Source organism: Heterodontus francisci, chromosome 13 (assembly GCF_036365525.1).
Source record: "Heterodontus francisci isolate sHetFra1 chromosome 13, sHetFra1.hap1, whole genome shotgun sequence".
In the NCBI taxonomy this organism is placed as follows: Eukaryota; Metazoa; Chordata; class Chondrichthyes; order Heterodontiformes; family Heterodontidae; genus Heterodontus; species Heterodontus francisci.
The window spans coordinates 94,103,313-94,123,224 of NC_090383.1; positions in this window are offsets into that span (position 1 = coordinate 94,103,313).

The window sequence follows — 19,912 nt, forward strand, 5'->3', positions numbered from 1 at the left end:
TCAACTCTCTAAGGTTCTCATATGTGGTTTCCATCTTTAATGCCCATATCCAATGGTCAAAATTAATTTGTTTCACCCTCTCAAATTCTACAATACATCTGCCCAGCCAATCTCCGAAAGTTCCGAAACCTCTGACGGTAAGCTTCAGGAACTAACTCATATGCAGCGAGAATAGCCTTTTTTGCCATCTCATAATCTGCAGAAGCTTCCTCAGGAAGCATGACATAAACTTCATGAGCTCTGCCTATCAACCTGCTTTCCATAAGCAGTGTCCAGCTTTCCTTCAGCCATTTAATCTGTTTTGCTATTTTTTCAAAAGATATGAAAAATGTCTCCACATCCCTTTCCTCAAACTTAGGAAGAGCTTGTATAAATTTAAACAGCTTTTCACTGGGTCCTGGGCTGAGGTCAGATTCGTCCTGACCCGAACTTTCCCTGGAGTCAAGGCCACCCCTTTGTCTTAGTTCCATCTCTCTTAAGTTCCATTTCTTTTTTACTTTCTCTCTTTTTCCAATTCAAGTTTTCTTATTGCTATTTCTTTTTCCTGCTCATGTCTTTTCATTTCTCACTGAATCTTAGCCAATTCCACTGCATTACTCTCTGACTTACTACTTTCTTGTTCCTCGTCCTCTTCTTCTTCTAATTCCAGATATTGGGCTATTAGATCAATTATCACTGCTTTTTTGGCACCTGATTTCAATTCTAACCCCAATTTTGTAGCCAATTTTTTTTAGTTTATTCTTAGTTAAAGTTATCAAGTCACTGAGGGAAACATTCTCCTTTTTCAGAAGCTCTGCTGCAACTGCTAATGCCATTCTGATGGTACAAACTGTACCTTATTACACAAGAAACCTGGTTCCTTTTTTTTGTAATTGGCATTAAATTTGCACCCCAATTAATATGATCCCAGATGTGGAGCAATTAATATGATGCCAGATGCAAGACCCCAATTTATATGTTTGTTTATTTATTTAGAGATACAGCACTGAAACAGGCCCTTCGGCCTACTGAGTCTGTGCTGACCAACAACCACCCATTTATACTAATTCTACATTAACCCCATATTGCCTACCACATCCCCACTGTTCTCCTACCTACACTAGGGGCAATTTACAATGGCCAATTTACTTATCAACCTGCAAGTCTTTGGCTGTGGGAGGAAACCAGAGCACCCGGCAGAAACCCACAGGGTCACAGGGAGAACTTGCAAACTCCGCACAGGCATTACCCAGAACTGAACCCGGGTCGCTGGAGCTATGAGGCTGCGGTGCCAACCACTGCGCCACTGTGCCATGCCAGAGATGAGCAATTAATATGATTCCAAACGCGAGCCCTCCAATTAGTCTGATCCAGACGAGTCGCCCAATTTAATTATATGTTACTACTGAGGCGAGAGCAATGCACTGTCAATTCAGTCCCATCACTCCACATGTCGCAGCATATTATTAAAGTTTTCCCACCCAATGGGAAAAACAGATAAATTTAACACTCTGGTAACCCCCAGAATAAAACTGATCAAACCAGGTATTTTTAGACAACAACAAATTAACTATTTATTTTTTAAAAACTAAATCTTAAACACTATTAAGATAAACCTATGTCTAAAGACCTTGTAACTTCTTATTTTAAACTAACTTCCCCATTCACACACATACATTCAAAACTAACAGTTAATTGGTTTTAAAAGTGGTGTCTTTTTAAAAAATTAGGTGTTTCTTAAGAATAAATAAATAAGTCTTTGTAGGTTACATTCCTGATCAGTGAAGTATTCTAATGTGAAAATAATCAAATGCTACTCAAAGTCTCTGCCCAGATTTGATGAAATAGTCTGTTCTTGATAGGCACTCAAAACACTTCAGCTGCAGTAGGCATCAAACAGCTCCTTTAACGATGGGCACAGCAATAGGTCAACTTGAATTTTAAAACTGACAGTATCTCAGTCGAAACTTTATTTCAGTAATAAAAATGGTCTCTTCAAAAAAAGGGCTTTTTTTCCCCTTAGGCAATTAACTCAGCCTGTAGCTCCTGATAGAATTTTTGCTGAGAGAAAATAGACAGCTCTCCTCTTCAGTCGGACGCCTCACTGGTGAGTCTCTGAAAACTGGTTTCAGCCAGATTTTTATACAGTGGAAACATTATACCATGTGACCTCTCTCCTGCTGTCGCAAAATGCAGCTGATACACTGGGCCTCAGAGATCCAAAAGCTTCTCTCCCTCTCTTAAAGGTGCACTCTTTTTAATGGAGTCTTAAAAGCACACTGTTTAATCCGAGGAGAAAATAAATGCGGTTCCGTGACAACAGTAAGATCACATTGATATCCAATATAACTGTAACTGCACTGTAAGATCACATTGATATCAGATATAACTGTAACGGAACAGTAAGATCACACTGATATCCGATATAACTGTAACTGCACTGTAAGATCACACTGATATCTAATATAACTGTAATTGCATTGTAAGATCATATTGATATCCGATATAACTGTAACCTGCACTGTTAGGTCACTGTACTGTAAGATGACACTGATACCTGTGCGCTGCAAGATCGCAATGATAGCTGATGAAACTGTATGTGTATTGTGAGATCACACTGATATGTGATATAACTAAGTTCTCCATAGGATCACACAGATATCTGATATAACTGTAAGTGTACTGTGTCATATTGAAATCTGATAACTAAGTGCACTGTAAGATCATACTAAGGTTGCACTGACAAAGATCAATTCAATTTTTTTGATCATCCTCTAAAAATTTTCAATCCCCTTCTCATCGACCCCACCTCTCTCTTTTAATAATTATCATTGTAATGTACCTTATTACTTCTTAAGTTTTCATATTCTTCAATTTTTTTCATTATTATTCTTATAGTCCTCATTGGCCTGCTACTTCAATATTAATTGGTTTCTAACCTCTTTATTTATCCATGCCATCCCAAAACTAAAGGCCTGCTCAAGTCACCAAACAAAACCCGACCCGAACCCGACGGAACCACATGGGACCCGAGCCCGACCCGGCCCGAGGGTCCCTCCATTTTCCCCCTGAGCCCAAGCCCGACCCGGCTCGTGCCCGACCTGACTCGACCCGAGCCCGACCCGACCACCGCAATGTTCCCTTCACTTACCTTCCGACTCCCAATCTGCAGGAAGCAGATGAGCGTGAAGACATCATAGAGATGCTCACACGCTCACTGCACAGACTCACAGTTTCCCTGCCTGGTGTCCCGGACTCGCAGCTCAGGTAAGTTTTTAACTTTTAACACTTACCTTGCTGTGTGTGTCTGACCCGGACCTGGCCCGACCCGGACCTGGCCCGACCTGACCCGAGCCCGAAGGCTGGACCCGGAAGAGCGGCCCGACCCGACTCAAACCCAACACATGTCGTCGGGTCCCATCGGGTTTGGGTCGGATAGCAGGCCTTTACCCAAAACTACTGGTAGTTTCCTCTTTTTAAATGGCAGATACTTATTCTGGACCTTTGCAATGTAATTTTTTTTAAATATCCCATCATTGCTCTACTGTGTGCCAATTTCTCCTGCCACCTTACCTCAAGCAGCTCACTTCTTCTCACCATTCAGAATCCACCCTAATATAACCACTACTCCCAAGGTTCTCACCCACATTTAGCACACTTATCCAATCTATTTCATTACTTATAATTGGATTATGCAATGTTTCCATCCTTGTAGACCTACTAACATACAGCTTGAGGAAGGTCCTGTATACATTTTAGCAATTTAATTCCCTTTTCTCCATTTACTTGCGCTGTCTCCCAATTGATAAGTGGATAACTAAAATCGCTACTCATCATTTTAATATAACTGCATATTTTCTCTTGATTTCCTTTCCAAAATTTGGAGGTCTGCTAAAGAACCCCTGTTAAAATAGCAAGCCCTTCATTTTATCTAGGAATTCTAAACATATTGACTCTATCTGTACCCCTTTCAAGTTATACCATTGGCTGCTGGCTGATTTACAAAAAACATCAAAGAATGGGTTGGTTCTTCCCATTGCTGTGAAGGTCACTCTGGTGTTAAGCTTTCATGCAACAGGATCCTGCCAGACCCCAGCAGGGAACTTCTGGCAGATAAACCAGTCAGTTGCTCATACTAGTTTTAAGCAAGTGATTGACACCATGTTTGCTATTGGAAACACCTTTATTCTAGCCGAATGGAAAGGAGACACCAACTAAAGAGAACACAGAACTTCCACTGGCTTGCAGACTTTCCAAGAGTCCAATGCATTACAGATGGGACCCCTGTGTCTGTCAGGGCTCCGCATGCCAATAGATACATGAACAGGAAGGGGTGCCATTCCATATTTGTGCAGGTGCTTTCAAATCATAGGAATGTGGATTCTGAAAATCCATGAACCTTCTTTCTCAGTGTGTGCTGGAATGTTCCTACTGGGAACCTTTGGCACTGACCCAGCCAGATTAGCACACATGCCTCTGAGTCAGAAGGTTGTGGGTTGAAGTCTCACTCCAGAAACTTGAACACATAATCCAGGGTGACCCTCCAGTGCAATACTGAGGGAGTGCTGCACTATTGGAGATCCCGTCTTTCAGATGAGCCTTTAAACTGACGTCCAGGCTACTCTCTCAGATGGATACAAAAAATTATATAGCAGTATTCGAAGAAGAGTGAGGGAGTTTCCTCAGGATATACTCAATGTTTATCCCTCAGCTAATATCACAAAAACATTACCTGGTTATTATCTCATTACTGTTTGTGGAACCTGGCTTTGTGCAAATTGACTGCTGTGCTTCCCTCCATTATAATAGTGACTACACTTCAAAAGGACTTAATTGGTTTTTAAGTACTTTGAAATAGCTTGAGATCATGTTATATAAAGATTAGAGATACAGCACTGAAACAGGCCCTTCGGCCCACCGAGTCTGTGCCGAACATCAACCACCCATTTATACTAATCCTACACTAATCCCATATTCCTACCAAACATCCCCACCTGTTCCTATATTTCCCTACCACCTACCTGTACTAGTGACAATTTTATAATGGCCAATTTACCTACCAACCTGCAAGTCTTTTGGCAGGAAACCGGAGCACCCGGAGAAAACCCACACAGACACAGGGAGAACTTGCAAACTCCACACAGGCAGTACCCGGAATCGAACCCGGGTCCCTGGAGCTGTGAGGCTGCGGTGCTAACCACTGCGCCACATAAAGGCAAGTTCTTTTTCTCAGCTGTACATCTGTGCTTCCTTTGGGTGACCCTCTGAGGTATAAAAGTGTCTGTTTAGCTCAGTGGTGGCATTGTTACCTTTGAATTGGAAGGTCATGAATTCAAATTCTAGGCTGATATTTTAGTGCAGTGATGGGAAGTACTGCATTATCAGAACGCTGTCTTTCAGATAGGGAGATAAACAATGGCCGGAATCCTGTACTGCTGCCGCCGAGGTTGGCAGCAGGCGAAGGAAGTGGCGCCCAGCCCACGCGTGCCACATGTCAATGAGCCATCACAATCTTCAGTGCGGCGGCTCATTTGAATGGATGGAGTTGCCCGCGCCACCACCCCTCCCATCACTTGGAGAGGGCGGCCGATCTCTCACTGGCAATGGCGTCAGCTGCCTGTGCACAGGCGCTGACACCATTTTTAAAGGGCTTGCAGCCCTTTCTGGATTTTTAAAGCAATCACTAAACATTTTTATAAACAATTAAAACCAGTATTTTTGGACCTCTCCCACCACCCCCGAATACCCACCATATAACATACTTTCCCTCTCCACTCCAAAACACTTACATTTTCCAACTGACCTTTTCCCCTCAAGTGTGCAAAGACTGTCAACTTTACCCCTTCCCACCATCCCCTCCACCAATGAGGGACCCTTATCGCTGCTCTCCACCCTGCTCCCAGACAGGAAAATTACCTGCTCCCCCCTCCCAACCAGTGTGGCGCCTCAATTCCTCGGACGGGGATTGGAAGGCGCAGGAGTGCCAGCCAGCAGCACGAAGATAGCACCAGAACCGGAGGCAGAGGCGAGCTTGCAATTATGTCAGGTGTTTAAATTTATTTAAATAGGTGAGTGCCAGGCCCGTCGCCTCCATGAAGATTGGGCCAGGCCCTCACTTCGTCAGGGTCGGGGGTGGGCCTCCTCCAGACTTTATTAATGCATTTAATGCTCCCCAAACAAATGTCCTGCAAACCAAACTGTCTGGGCAAGTTTTTATGTGCCAGTAACTTAATAGATTAGGGGGAGGGACCCCCATGAGCCAGTTCAACACTATTCTTGCCACTTTTGCAAAATTAAAGCTTAATTCCCTTTCACATTGTTTCAGAACCAAATAATATTGTGATTTTCAATGGGAAAAAATATTTCTGCACAGTAGCTCTCCGGTATTATGCAGTGAAACCAACAGCCTTATTTTCCATTGCTGATATCCATGGAAGTGGCTATGAGAATGGGTGGAAAACGGGGAAAGCAGAGAAGTAGTAACATACCTCATGTTACATGTTGTCCATACCTCAGTTGTTTCCAGAGTTCTGCCTGCCAAAATAGTAGCAGCTTGTACGAACTTTCTGTAACAATTGATCTGAATCCACAATTATTAAAGCCAAATAATGGTTGTTAATGAATTTTCTCACTGATGGGTTGTTGATTTCTGTGTTTAGAAACTGATCAAAACTTCGTCAAGCTGAGAACTGACTGAGATGGTTTTCAGGAAGATATGTGGCTTGTAACAGATAACATTGCTGACCTGACCCATCCTGATTCCCATAGAATCTGAAGAATATCATGTACTGTATGCCATGGATGAATGGTTCTCAAACTGGAGTCCACGGCCCTCTTGTGGTCTGTAGAGACTTTGCAGGGGGACTGCAAAATAATGTGAAATGAGAGCCGTGAAGCAGGAGCAAAGTGCGACTACCACTTGTGTGCAGCGCAGAGTGGGCTAGTTGTCTCACGAGGAAAGGAGCATACAAGGAAAGACAAACTCTTCAGTGAGAAGTAGGCACATCCATCTCACTGATATCTGTAAGTAAATAGTTGTTTTCTTAAAAGCATTATTAAAACACTCCTTAAATGCAGCACTTCCATATTATTATTAGTATTATATAGTATTATAATTTGGATGGGGGTGGGGGGGGGGGGCGGGGTGGTGGTTCTGTGATTACTATTCTATTTGAAAAGGTGTCCTTCAATCAAAAAAGTTCCAAAACCACTGCAATAAATGATTGTATTGCACTATCAACCTCCAGAATAGCAGATCTAATACTTACAATGGACATAAAAGCAAAATACTGCGGATGCTGGAAATCTGAAACAAAAACAAGAAATGCTGGAATCACTCAGCAGGTCTGGCAGCATCTGTGGAAAGAGAAGCAGAGTTAACGTTTCGGGTCAGTGACCCTTCTTCGGAACTCCGAAGAAGGGTCACTTACAATGGACATGCTGACAAAGAATTCTGGCAAATATTATTCTCTTCTGAAATATGTCCTTGTAAATCCAATGAATCATACAATGTGCAATTAATCTCTTGAGTGGTTGAGCTCTATCCTTTCTATTCATTCAGCACTCAGGAGCTGTTTCATTTATTAGTGCAAAAAAAAATGAAACTTACAAGCTAACCTGTCTCATGTATCTAATTTTGCCATAGAAGGAAGAGTTGCAATGGGGCCATAAGAATGAAATGATCTGTTGTGAATTAAATAACTGTTATCATAATAACAATATTAATATGTAGCACATTATTTATTTCACACTAATACATGGTTTATTGTTTATTTCATAGCATATATATCTTCTTATCTCTTTGGCCTCCTTGTCTCGAGAGACAATGGGTAAGCGCCTGGAGGTGGTCAGTGGTTTGTGGAGCAGCGCCTGGAGTGGCTATAATGGCCAATTCTAGAGTGACAGGCTCTTCCACAGGTGCTGCAGAAAAATTTGTTTGTCGGGGCTGTTACACAGTTGGCTCTCCCCTTGCACTTCTGTCTTTTTTCCTGCCAACTGCTAAGTCTCTTCGACTCGCCAGCCTCTATGGCTGCCCGCCAGCTCTAGCGATCGCTGGCAACTGACTCCCACAACTTGTGATCAATGTCACAGGACTTCATGTCGCGTTTGCAGACGTCCTTAAAGCAGAGACATGGACGGCCGCTGGGTCTGATACCAGTGGCGAGCTCGCTGGACAATGTGTCTTTGGGGATCCTGCCATCTTCCATGCGGCTCACATGGCCAAGCCATCTCAAGCGCCGCTGACTCAGTAGGGTGTATACGCTGTGTATATATGTCACAATAATATGTCAACCTGGTACAATTGCCACCAGTGGTGTGGCAGCTGGAACTTTTATCTGCCCAGCTGCATTGCCTACATTAGAACAGTGACTGCACTTCAAAAGTACATCATTGGCTGTAAAGTGCTTGAGGATGTCCTGAGGTGGTGAAAAGTGCTATATTAATGCATGGCGTTATTTCTTTCTTCACAATCTGCTACATTTTTTGGTTATGGTGGAAAGCCAAAAGAAATACTATGAAAATTCACCTCCATCATTTATTCATGGTAATGATAGGTAATATATAGTTTATTCTACACCAGTAATACACATTTTGTGTTCGTTATTTCACATTCATGAAGGCCTGTGAAAATATGGTAATTCTATATTATTTATACATGGTCAAATAATGTCATCAGGCTGATTTTCTTGTCCCTAAGCTATGGAGACTAACAAATGTTCCCTGCTGCTCTGCCATGTACAGGAGAACATATACAAATCAGTTGTGTAATAGTGATGTTATGACATCACACATGGCATTTTCCATTACTTCGATCTGACTCATGTTTCTGCCCATATAAAACAGGCATCCAAGGTTGCTAGTTGCGGAGTAGAATAAGGAAGTCTGTTTAGAGAACTTGGCAAGGAGATTTTGGCATTGTTACAGTTTATAGAATAAAAATACTGGTACAATCTCGTGTCATGCATCATTATACAATGCTTGATGAGTTCTGACAACTGCAAGTCCATTCTTTGGGCTACCTTTGATATCATCCAGGCATCCAGCTTATCTGGCTCCTTAAGAGCTCAATGACGATTCCTCCTTGCTGTAGTCGGGAACCATCCTCCTCAAATTCACAGTTTCCTCCTCTCCTTGTCCCTTCTTATTTTTCCAAAATTTTATTTTCTTGTTCTCCAGATTATCAGTCATATTAATATGAATCAGACACGTTAACACTAATAGATCTCTTGCTTGCACCAACACCTTTCCACTAAAGGCTGCCCTGTAACCCTCTGGAGCTGCCTTCAAGTATAAGAAATGCTCTCAGTCATCCTGCACCACCACTATCCACACAGTCATGGGAGCCATGATTACCTGTAATAAAGAACAGAAAATCTATTGTGGCTCTTCCAGAGAGCCCTTGAACAGTTTAATCTGCATTCATGCATCTAATTATCCCTGTCTTGCTTTTTGTTGGTCAGTCTTATTAGCTACACTGAAGGATTCACTTTTGCATCAAGTAGTACAGGCCTTCCTATGAAGGCTTGAGTAAAGTTTTCTTTTCAGGTATTTTCTATACTATGACTCTATACCCTACTTCATATTCCTGCTTCTACACCTGTCTGCCTCAACATGGTAATGGGTGAGGTTATCAGCAAATTCTGTAATTTCATAGTACAAATGTGAACTAATAATATCTTATTAGTCCTTTCCACTAGGCCACAGACACCTTGGGCTGGATTTTAAGAGCCCGCCATCGCTCCTGGCAGCGAGCTCAAAAGATGACGGTCCGCATGCACAGGCTGCACGCTGAAGAGCCGCCATGATCTCCCATGCGGCGGCTCACTTAAATGGCCGGGGTGCCCCCCTCCCAATCATGGGGAGGGGGCAGGCTGTCCATCACCGGCAATGGGATCAGCTGCCTGTGCGCAGGCGCTGGCACCATTTTTGAAGGGCAGCCAGCCCTGACAGCAAATTTGAATTTTTAAAGTGAACCCCCTGCCCAAAATTTAGAAAACAAAATTGTACCACCCCTTTCCAACCCACCCCGCCCATAAAAATTACATTAGGTATTTGCCCTTCCCCACCAAAACACTTGCCTTTTAAACCTGACCTTCCCCACCGCACCCCCCCGCCCCCACCCCGCACCCAGACTGCACAAAATTTAAAGTTCATACCTTCCGACCATCCCCGACACATCACATTTATTTGACCATGTCCCCCCACCGCACTGGAAATCTTAACTCCTCCCCCTCCCCATCAGTGTCACGCTGGCTTTCCTCGGACGGGAAATTGAAGGCGCGGGAGTGCTAGCCGCTGCACTGAGGATTGTGGCGGGCCCAGATGATTCAAGGTAGGTTCATTTAAATTTATTCATCTCATTAATTTGATTATTGAAATTGAGGTCCCGTCACCCCGTGGAAGGGGGGGCTGCCAGGGAGCCTCGCTGCTGCCGGAGGATCGGCCTGGGCCCTCCTGGCGTCGAGCTCCGTGGTAGGCCTCTGCTGCAACCATCTTCTGGCCCCCCCGCCATGGAGCTCGACATCGTGGGCTTGATAAAATCCAGCCCCTTGTATCACCTTTTCCACAAAAGATGGCCTGTTGTCATTCTCCACCATGAGAATCCCTTTTCTATTAGGACCTTTGCTGTGGAGGTAGCTGAGGTGGTTCCCAAATTCCACCACCCTCCCCCCAGCGCCCCCCCCCCCCCCCAACTTCAAGCACTTGAATGCCTGAGGTACTCAGCATGGTGATTGTCTGGGAATGTTTCCTGTTGTTACAGCCACATGGTACGAATTGGGTGGTTCCCACTGTTCAACTCCCACCTTACTGCAGCAAGTTAAACTTAAACTCTAATACGGTTAATGCCTACGGATATATGACGCGCCCACGCTAGCATGCACATGCGATACACACATGCAAATAGGGACAGAAAAGAGGAGAGGAAAGTATAGTAGAGAGGGGTTTGAGGCAATTTCAGAAGAGTTTCTCGTTTACTCTGCTTCAAGCTCACTTGATTGTAGGTAGTCTTGCTTTTCGTTGGGGCCCAGCATTCTTAAAACTTGTCGGTGTAAGAAACCTTTCTCTCTTTGTGGTTCACGTGTTTTCACAAGATTCAGTTCCCTGAGAGATGAGCAGGCCGGACTGCAGAGGTTCTGTTCCAACCGGGAGCACATGGCTTTCTGAGTTCAAATTCTGTTTTCCAATTTAAAACTCCCCTAGTTGGCCAGTAGGTGGTCACATGACCTGGTTTGACCAGGCCTCTTCTGTGTATTGGGGAAGGGACTGGTTCCTTTGTTTCAACACTGTCTGGTACTAGGCAAATGCCTCTCCAGTCAGGGGCTTGCAATTTTAAGTTTTAATGTTCGAGTAGCGAAATAATGTGCACCTCAGTCTTGGCAGGTGGGGGGGGGGGGGGGGGGGGAGCGGTTTGCCTGACAACAGCAACAGGTTTTCTTGTAGGTTTAAAACAGAAAATCAACTTATTGATCTTAACCAGAAATTATCACAATCACATCCACTCATGCATTCGCACGCACACACACAAGAGACAGATGGAGAGGAAAAAGGGGTAAGCGATTATAAGTGGGGGTAAACCTGTTGAATTCTCTTGGAAGTCGTGTTCTTGTTGGTTGCAGGCCTGAGGTATTTGTAGATTTCTCTCCTGGTTGAAAGTTCAGTTGAAGACAGTGGATCGCTTATAATTCACTGCTGTATAGGTATAGATGTAGAACTCTAAAGCTGGGTGCATGCCTTCTGTTTGCTGGAAACAAGCTTCTTGGATGCTGCTTCATGGATGTCTCTCTCTCGGCTGCTTTTTAAGGTAAAGATGTGTTATATCTTGCCTCTGCCAGCAAGATAGGTATTTTCTTTCCTGTAGCAATCAACAATGGCCTAGGATATGGCTACTTCATACCCTGTTTGTTTCAGAAGAACCCATTCAATTCGGGAATATTTAGGATAGGTGTAAGATGGGTGCAATTGACACCTCTTAGCTTTGACAATTTTCCTTGGTCCCTGTCAGACAGTTTGAATATACAAAGGCAAAGTATTTTTCTTTCAGTAGCCATTTTGGAGCACCTTGTTCAATTTTTAAAAGAAAGGTCCATTTTTTTAAAAGACAAAGTCAGTTTTTCTAACTCTTCAGTTTTTGTCCATAATTTTTCATTGTCGCATTTCTTGTACACTGTGGATTTAGAAAACCTGCTGCAATCGACTTAATATAAAATAAACTTGAACGACAATTACTCTAAAGTCAAAGTATGATTTTCCAAATCAAGTAGAGATGATTTCTTGCAAATATTTTTCACCCTAAATTGATCCTGACTACTCATCTTTAATTTTTAAAGTATGGAAAATATCCAAACACCATTTGCGTAAGCACACAAGTTTCCCCAATTTCTAATACTGTTATCTTAAGATACAATATATAAACTATATAAGTCAAAGAGTTTTAAAACTTAAGAAATTGTGTCCTTAGGAAATGTAAATCTGTTAAAACAAACAACACAATTAATTGATTGATTACATTACTATTGTTGCCCTTCATAGGTTTATAGAAAGATGAAGGGCAAAAATAGTAATGTAATCAATCAATTAATTGTGTTGTTTGTTTTAACAGATTTATACTAATACACAGGGCACTGTTCTACGCAGACAGAAAGAACATGTACACACATTGTGCCTATTTCAGCTAAACAAAATAAGTGAAGCCATTATACTGCATCTGCCATGCATTAGCCCACTCATTCCTCATTTATCCACTTTGGTAGCAAAAACAGGAAGGTAGATTATTATCTGAATGGCTATAAACTGAGAGAGGGGAATATGCAGCGAGATCTGGGTGTTCTCGTACACCAGTCGCTGAAGGTAAGCATGCAGGTGCAACAGACGATAAAAAAGGCGATAAAAAAGGCAAATGGTATGTTGGCCTTCATAGCGAGAGGATTCAAGTACAGGAGCAGGGATGTCTTGCTGTAATTATACAGGGCCTTGGTGAGGCCACACCTGGAATATTGTGTGCAGTTTTGGTCTCCTTAGAGTATTAGAAACAGGCCCTTCGGCCCACCGCGTCCATGCTGACCATAACGCCTTTCTATACTAATCCCACCTGCCTGCATTAATTCCATATCCCTCTATGCCTTGCTCATTCAAGTCCTGTCCAGATGCCTCTTCAATGTCTCTACTGTTCCTGCCTCCACCACCTCCTCAGGCAGCTCATTCCAGATACCCACTATTCTTTGTGTGTAAAATTTACCCCTTTGATCCCATTTACACCTCCTCCCTCTCACCTTAAATCTATGCCCTCTAGTTTTAGTCACCCCTACCATGGGAAACAGACTCTGGCTATCTACCCTATCTATGCCTCTCATCATTTTATCTGAGGAAGGATGTTCTTTTATAGAGGGAGTGCAGCGAAGGTTTACCAGACTGATTCCTGGGATGGCGGGACTGACGTATGAGGAGAGATTGAGTCGGTTAGGATTATATTCGCTGGAGTTCAGAAGAGTGAGGGGGGATCTCATAGAAACCTATAAAATTCTAACAGGACTTGACAGGGTAGGATGTTCCCGATGGTGGGGGAGTCCAGAACCAGGGGTCGTAGCCTAAGGATACGGGGAAAACCATTCAGGACTGAGATGAGGAGAAATTTCTTCACCCAGAGAGTGGTGAGCCTGTGGAATTCGCTACCATAGAAAGCAATTGAGGCCAAAACATTGTATGTTTTCAAGAAGGTGTTAGATATAGCTCTTAGGTCTAAAGGGATCAAGGGGTATGGGGTGAAAGCAGGAACAGGCTACTGAGTTGGATGATCAGCCATGATCATAATGAATGGTGGAGCAGGCTCGAAGGGCTGAATGGCCTACTCCTGCTCCTATTTTCTATGTTTCTATGTTTCTGAAGCATATGAGAAAATGGGTGTTTCACTAAACACTTGGAAAACGAAGGTTCCAACCAGCTCCCACAGCACAACACCTCCCCTCGTCAATCAAGATCAATGGCAAGATCCTGGAAAATGTGGATCATTTTCCATACTTTGAGAGCCTCCTCTCAATGAAGGCAGACATAGACAACAAGGTTCATCACTGCCTCCAATGTACCAGCTCAGCCTATAGCTGACTGAGGAAGAGCATATTTGAGGATCAGGATCCCGAGACTAAGATCATGGTTTACCGGGCAGCAGTGATTCCTGCACTTCTATATACTTCACAGAATTGGACAACCAACAGCAATCACCTCAAAGCACTGGAGGAGTACCACCAGAGGTGCCTCCGCAAGATCCTCCAAATACGCTCGCAAGAAAGGCAGTCCAACAGCAGCATCCTCTCCAAGCCAACCTGCCCAGTATCGGGACACTAATCACCCAAAACCAGCTCTGCTGGGTGGGACATGTCGTTTGCCTGCCTGTCACCACTCTCCTGAAACAGCTGTTCTACTCAGAACTCGGTCACAGCTGGACACTCCCAGGAATACAGCAGAAAGGCTTTACAGATGTCCTCAAAGCATCCCTGAAGAGATCAAACATCTCCATTGAGTCCCTGGCTCGGGACCATCCTCGATGGAGAAAGTTCATTTGGAAAGGCATTGTAGACCTCGAGGGACTTCATCGTGAACATGCGGAGGTGAAGTTGAGGCATCGGAGGGAGCGCTCAAACCTTCAAACTACTAATCTACCTGAACCTTCAAGCACCACCGCCCCTCATGTGGCAGAGTCTGCAGATCATGCATCAGACTCATCGGCCATCTCAGAACACAGCGAACTGGAGTGGAAGCAAGTCACCCCAATACTGAGGGTCTGCCTAAGAAGATTATTGGGCAGATAATCTTCAAGTTTATTCCTGATAATTGATTCCATTATTTTACATGGAATTAAACTAAGTTTAATGTAATTGACTGTATATGTTTTGTCACCTATTTGTATATGGACACCATGATAGCCTACTTCTACTCTGGCAGCTTTCCAGTTTCCAATGCCTCCCTCACAATGATGGTCAGTTCCTCACAAATGTCTTCCCTAGTTTCACCACTCTGAAGACTTATTTTGAGCTCTTTTCAACTGTATAGGGCTTCCATTTAATTTATATCTGTCACTGATTTTGGTTTGTTTATAACCGTGTTGCTCAAATCTTCTCTCATGATACTTGAAGGAGGCTCATTCAGAGTATTTACTATTTTGTGTTCATCTTCACTTTCAAGTCTGTCTGTACCTTTGATGGTTTTCATCTCTTCTCTGATTGCCCCTTTACTGTTGTACTGTTTTTTTTAAACTGTTGTGTTTAGACTCTAATGCTGCATTTTTCTAGATACCACTATGCCCCTCTTCTCACCCTTTTGACATGTTACTGCATTTTCTTATATTCTGAGTGAATGCCTTCCTTCCCTTTTCTCCCTGCATGATTTGTGGAGATCTTTTGTCTCCTTTTAATTTGTTTGCGAGTACACTTAGGGCCATGTTTGTTTAGTATGAGCTTGTTCGTTTTAAGAATAGATGTATCTTGCATTCTCAGCATTATATCTTTAAAGATGTTCCCCTTGACCTCTATTGAAGTGTTGTTGAGCAATCTACCTAATCCATTTTCTTGAGTTGTTGCCTTATCTCTTTGAATTTAGCTGTTTTAACGTTATAGACCTGATTCCTACCTTTAGTTATATTGACTCTAAAGTCACATTGAACTTAATCATTCTGTGCTTGCTTTCCCTCTGGGTTCTATGACTTATTTTTCCTGCACATTGTTTGTACCATTAATGAATACCAGGTCGAGATGAACATTGGTTTTCATGGATTTCTTGATGCACTGGAGCTTACATGCATTACATTTACCAACTCCAATCCACTTTTGTTTTCTCAATTTATATTTGATTGATTTCGTTTTTCATTCAAATTACTTTTCTCATTAAACAAATTGTTCTCTTTCTTATGCTGAATTACAAATCTGTAGTATATCCCTAATGCAAGGTTTTTCCCTCCCACAGGATCAACTTTATTTACTTCTCATGTTCCTGACATATAAGGCTAAATCAATGCCTTTTCTGTCTATTCAGTCTTTTCCAAACACTCCAGGCTAGAAATTTGGCTCCATAGCACCGAGGTTTTTAACATTTCGGGTGCCATTTTGTGTCAGTTCTCCTAGCACCACTCCCAAGCCCTCACCGATTGCACTCCAAGGCCCAGACAACAATTTTGTATACCCCCGCATCATACCTGAAGATTGGTGCATGAGTCTGTGTGGGCTCCTCCCGTTGCCCTCTGCATGATGATGAGGTCCAAGGCCCCAAATCTCATATACTTCAGATGTCCTCACTTGAGCATGGGCTGTCAGCACACTGTGGGTGAGGCACCTAAAAATGGACGCTGCTGAATTTCTAGGCCTCTATATCTTGCATATATCTTAATTTCCATCCCCTCCACTTAGCCATGTTTCTGTTATTCCCACTACATTGTAGCTCCTAACTGACAGCACAGCCTCGATTCTGGATTCTTATTTCCAGTGATACTAACTTTTATATAGATACATATCCTAGACAACCTTCTTAATGTTCTCCAGGTTTTGTATGATGCTCTGATTGTCTATACCCCACATTCTACCCTGAGAACCATTTCATCCAGGAATCAGTTTTCTCTCTGCCTCTCCCACTCCCCCACACTTACCTAATTGAAATGATTTTCAATAGCTACCTTATAAGTCTCTTTGTTTCTGTTTGGTTTAGATGCAAATCATCTCTTCCATATCCTTTTTTTTTCTTCTTCCAGTATCCTGGTAAATATACTTCTCTTAAACAACAGCACCAAAAGCAGACTATCTGGCCATTCATTCATTTTCTGTTTGTGATTTGGCTGCCAAGTTTGCCTGTATCATAGTAACTGCATTTAAAAAGGGATTCAATGGCTGTGAACTGCTTTTGGATGCCCTCAGAATGTGAACAATGCGACAAAAATGTAAGTTCTTTCTTTAATGCAATATGATCTGGTAAGGCCATTGAACTTCTTATGCTGAAGATGAAGAGTTTTCTCTGAGGGTGCATTTGCCCATGCAAAAGAGAGCCTCTTCTTGGAGCCATATCCAAAATTCTAGATGCTATTTACTCTTCCATCTTCCTTTCAGTTATAGGCTTAGGCAGAATAGTATTGTGTTCCAAACTTCTTCATTTGCTATGCCTGTGCCTCTAAACTGCTGCAGGATTTTAAGTCATGTAATGTTCCACCTCTGTTAGAATTGCAAGGGACTTGGACCTGACACCAATTGATTGCAATAAATCTCTTTCATTGTAACACAGCAGCGATTAACACATTACAGTGTTTAGGCAGTAATTTACAGTTCTAAACAGATCATATATCACCTGTTGGATACCGGACAGAATAGCATGCATTGTCTTGTTCTTTAGCTAGGTAGGTGTTAGGGTCCAGCCAGCATTTATGTCTAGCTACACAAGCCAGGTGTCTTCTCCTTGTCTTCTACTTATTTATCTGATCATTCACAAACCCGCTTCTTTATTCTCCGATGTGCTGGTCATCTGACTCAGTGTAGGTCCAACCATTTTTATCCACACAACCTTAAACTCTGGTGTTCTGCTAAACCAGCAAGTCTACATGTCTTGAGTTCAATTGTGCATTGATACTTCCTGATCCTGTCCAACATCTGCAATCCTGTTTTTCTGCCTTCTTTGATCAGATCCAACAGTCACCCATTGTTGTTAGCTTAGTTCATCGATCTTTTATGGAGAGGTCTGTTAAAACATGCAGTTTAGATTTTAAAATTACACAAATTACTGCATTTCTAACATTACTTGAGTTACTGCTCCTTTAAAATTTACTCAGATTACTGCATTGTCAAAGACAGAGTCCTATCCTTACTACAGTATATCAGCAAATTAATCAGTATAACAATTAGTAGCGAATTAATCCATGTTAATCATATACCTCCCAGCAAATCTCAATAAAAAGCATTGAATGGAAATTGGGCAGAAATAGTGTGTACCTTGCTCCTTGCCCAGTTTTCCTCCTTGGGCTGCACGTAGACAAATCAATATGCTCAGATGCAGGAACAGCAAAATCCTCCTCTCGCCATTTCTTTCATAATGTATCAAAAATTCTCACTAAATAGACCTCAAACTCATTTTGGTCTTCTGCTGTAACCTGGTAGGAGACCAGTGGAACCTTCAAATCAGTTTGTTTTCAGTCATTTATTTTATTTCCCACAGGGTTCCACCAGTCTCTCCTCAGAGTTATAGTGGGAGGTCAGGAGAACTCCCATGGAATTTCAAGAGCATTCCATATCAAGAAATTGGGCTTGTGCACAAAAATGGGCAGCATGTTAGCAATGTGATTGCTTTGCACCAGTTCGGGCTGATTTGAGGGCTGACCAATATTCAGGCCAAGGTAGGTCCTGGGAAAAGAAAAAGGAAAGAAAGACTTACATTTATATAGCTCTTTTCATGACCACTGGATGTCTCAAAGTCCTTTACAGCCAATGAAGTGTAGTCACTGTTGTAATACAGGAGACACGACAGCCAGTATGCACACAGCAAACTCTCACAAACAGCAATGCGATAATGACCAGATAATCTTCTTTGTAATGTTTATTGAGGCATAAATATTGGCCTGGACAATGTGGACAACTCCCCTTCTCTTCGAAATAGTGCCACAGGATCTTTTACATCCAGCTGGGCAGGCAGATGGGGCCTCGGTTTAATGTCTCATCCAAAAGACAGCACCTCTGACAGTGCAGTGCTCCCTCAGTACTGCACAAGAGTGTCAGCCTTGATTTTTGTACTCAAGCCCTGGGAGGAGGGAGATGAAGCAGCAAAGCAGAGTGGCAGGGAGATTGGTGTTAGGTGGGTGGTTCCTCAAATGGGCCTGGACCAGCAATGGCCCACAGTATTCCTGTGGAGTCAGCAGGAGAATGAGCGCTCCTTCTAGCACAACAAAAATGTAATTTTCAAGACCTTTTCTGGCCAGTTCATGAGTGGCCTCTATCAGTTCTTTTAAGAACTGCTGCTTTGGCCACTGGACACCTAGTATAAGGTGGAGCTTTCCTGTCATAAATTCAATCTGTTTGTATCTGAATTACAATTAGGTTCCTACAACTGCTGTTAGGACCCTGATTTGCATATGCTAGGCAATGTTTCAAGCGGGTGTCCTGGACACCTAAAAATCTACGGTTTCCAATATGATGGCTGGTGCAATTCCAGGGAAGATTATGACCCAAAGATGATCTCCCTGTCTTCATTTTAGCCCCCCAAAATGGATGAAACAATGTTGAATTTTGGCCCAGTTACATTTGATGAAATCCCACACACAAGTGTTTAGCCAGAACATGATTAGAATTTGCACTGCCTCATACGTTGTTTCCACGTCCTCAAACTGGCTTTGAAAACTCAGGGTTAATCAATATTTATCTAGAACTACGTTAATTGTAAAGTGAGAGCTAGGCACATTGTGTACTCAAGTTATATTGCAGCTCTGCCTTCACAGGTTGAGAGTTCACTCCTTTTCCCAGAAAGCAAAACAATGCCAGGGTTCCAGCTGCCACCAATGGCACTCGCCATCAGCTTTCACCATTTTATTCTGGTCACAGAAAGGCTGAGCTCTCAGTTTTGGCACTGCCAGCCCATACGAATAAAGCCATGCAAGTGTTTTTATAGGAACTGCACCACACACAAGACCAGTGTTGTTGGACCAACCCAGTTGTACAAACTGATTGCATTCAGCACCATGGTAACTGGCTCATATTACAGAACACAGTCAGATTGACTAGCAAGTGGTGTTACTCCACAGAATGTATTTTACAGCATTGCATCTTGCAAGAGCCTCGATGGAAAATTACTTCTTAATATGCTATTAGCTATACTGTAGGAATACACCGGTTGTATTCTGGAGGGTGGGACGTGGAGCTGGTTAAAGCAGTCAACTGCCTTTCACCCTGTACTTTAATTAGCTTTTAGTGAAAAGAAG